The 2906-nt window shown below is 45.6% G+C and overlaps 1 pseudogene; it reads right to left on the bottom strand.

Moving 5' to 3' along the window:
• Window positions 1-319: 319 nt before the first annotated feature.
• On the bottom strand, window positions 320-1988 carry LOC113200325 (nischarin-like; annotated as a pseudogene).
• Window positions 1989-2906: the final 918 nt, after the last annotated feature.

Genomic DNA, 2906 nt, shown 5'->3' on the forward strand with positions numbered 1-2906 from the left:
CCTCTTTGGTGTGCATGTCACAGCCCTTGTGTCGCCAGCAGGGAGCATTTCACAACCCTCCCCAGCATCTGATCTCTCTCTAAGAGAAGATTCCCTCCAGTGGGATCACCAGGTCAAAGGGTGGAAATGTGTTTCTGGCTCTTGAAATAGGGTCAAACTGGTTTCCCAAGGCCTCACACCAAGTTCTGTGTCTTCAGGAGCACGGGTGGGTGGCATTCTTTCCTGCGTGTCCCCAAGCCTCAGCTCCACTTGGGATGGCACACCTGCTCCTCTTCTGTTGGGGCTGGGCCAGCAGACATGCTCATGGGATCTGCTTCACTCACTCATCTCCGAAGATGCCTTGGTTGGAGAGGATAGGCTGCGGCAAGGAGGCAGAGGTGGGAGCCATGGTGGGAGGAGAGACACTGGGTCCAACACAGGGGGTAGCCAAGAATCCTCACTAACCTTCTTCTCTGGGTTGCTCAGTTTGGACTTGACATCCTTGGCTTTCTGAATTGCTTTTAGTACTTCCACAGTGTCCAGCTCCTTCTCTGTGGTTGCCATGTCATCCAGATAGATCTCAGAAGCCTACTCTCCAAACTGAGCGAGCAACTTGGTCTGGTAGTCAGAGATGATGCTCAGAGGACTTTTCAGCAGGGCCACATGCTCCAGATATGGGAGGCTGCCTATGCTCCTGACCTCTTTCATCTGCTCAATCCTGTTGTCACTGATGTCCAGGTTGACCAGGGAGTACAGCTTGTGCAGGCCACTCAGACTCTCCAGGAGGTTGCCTGCCAGGTTCAGGGTCTTGATAGTCCCCAGCTTGGTGTGAAAGCCTTCCAAGGAGGACAGCTTGCTGTAGGACAGGTCAAGGTGCACAAGGTTGTACAGGTGCTTCAGGTTGTCCATGACCAGCAATCCACTGTGACTCAGGTCCAAGAACTCAATCTTTGGGATCAGTTTCACAGACTCCTGATCTCAGAGATGCTACTGGGGTTTAGGTCTAGAGTGGTCAACACCTGCCTTGTGGAAATGACGGCAGTCACAGGGCCTTCAAGTATTGTGCCTTCTGGCTCCCACTCATCAAATTCTGAGGCTTCAGGAACAAGGACTTTCTTCATTGAAGTTGCTGAGAAGCAGACACTCATCATGGCTAAGGTGGGCTTTGAGGCAACCAGTTCTTGGATGTGCTTTGCATCACAGTGACTTATCTCCACCTGGTGAAGAGACTTGAATATGGACAGGTCAAATGGCAGGAGTTGTTCCCGAATGTTGCTGTTCCCAAAAGGTCCTTCTCTGCCAGAAACCTTAAGGTATTTAAGGCAACAGGTGAAGTCCAGAATGTGCCAAGGTCAGTCTTGGCATCTCACTGGCACACGTGGGCTTTCCTTGCTGCAGCTGCTCGGTGACTGCATAGAGCTGCAGGGGCCTGATGGCAAAGACCTCACCAGCCCCCAGGAGCCGTTGTCCTTTTTCAAACAGATCTTCAGCAGTGCTGCGGTAATTCCATTTATTTCATAGAAGTGAAAATAAATGTAAGAAGTGGGCCAGCACTCTAGGGGCCACGCCAGGGAAGGCAGCCAGCAGTCTGGAGGTACACCTCCAGATCCTTCTCCCTTTTTTCCACCAAGATTCTGGAATTTTTCCCAATTATCTTTTTGGGAGGAAGTAGATTTTTATCAATCTTTCTCTCTGCAACAAGCTTTTCATGCAGGTCATGGAAGTCACTGTAGCGGTGCTTGCATGTCCACTCATGGTTGACATCGGTGACCTGTATGATATAAACCAATCTCTGCTCTGACCTTTGTTGAGCAGCACAAGTCCCTCTAGGCCTCCTCCACAGCCCTAGCATTAGGTCTGGGAAGCATATGGGACAAGCCTGTGGCGTGTAAGTGTCCACTAGCTCGGAACCCACAACAGCGCACCTCTTTGGCCCGCTCGGCCTCCTGCTCCTGCCCAAAGCTACTGCCGCCACGTTCCGGGCTTCGCCACCACAGCAGCCAATCCATGCAGACTGGCAGCAGCAGGGGGCGGGGTCAGCATGCCACGCCCCCGTTCCACCCCCCCCCCATTGCGCCTTGGGCCATGCCGCCATCTTGGCTCTATGACTTTCTCTTTTAATGTGCTTTTTAATTTTTAAAGAGAACTCCTGCATGTACGTTCATCAGGGATATTGGTCAATAGTTTTATTTCTTTTTCTATTGTTATGTTTTTATCAGATTTGATGTTGGAATAATACTGTTTTCATAGAATGATTTTGGAAGGATTCTTTCTTTTTCTGTTTTGTGAAATAGTTTGAGGAGCACTGTTAGTTCTTCATTAAAAATCTTATAAAATTGAGTAGTGAATCCATCCAGACCTGGGCTCTTCTTTATTGGAAGGCATTTCATTACTGCTTCAATTTTATTACTTGTTTTTCATCTATTTAGTGTTTTATTTTTAAGATTCTCTTGCTTCAATTTTGGAAGTTTGTATTTGTCCAGAAATTTGTCCATTTATTCTAGATTTTCCAAATTATTGTCAAGTAGTTTTTCAAAATATTCTCTAATAATCATTTGAACTTAAAGGGTGTCTGTTGTAATGTCTAATATTTTTAACCTTTAATTCTATTTATTTGGATCTTTTCTCTCTCTTTTTTTGGTTTATCTAAAAGTTTGGCAATGTCATTATCTTTTCTTTGACATAACACTCTTTGTTATAAAATTCCCTCTTACTACAGCCTTCACTGTATCTCACAACTTTTGGTATATTTTCATTTGACTTAAAAAAATCTTTTAATTTCCCATCTGTTTTCTTCAATGACTATGTACTCAATAGTGTGTTATTCAATCTCCACGTGTTTATATAATTTCTGTAGTTTCTCTTGTGGTTGATTTCTGATTTCATTGCATTACAATCAGAGAAAGTAAAGCAATTATTTTATTTAA

Source organism: Urocitellus parryii, chromosome 4 (assembly GCF_045843805.1).
Source record: "Urocitellus parryii isolate mUroPar1 chromosome 4, mUroPar1.hap1, whole genome shotgun sequence".
In the NCBI taxonomy this organism is placed as follows: Eukaryota; Metazoa; Chordata; class Mammalia; order Rodentia; family Sciuridae; genus Urocitellus; species Urocitellus parryii.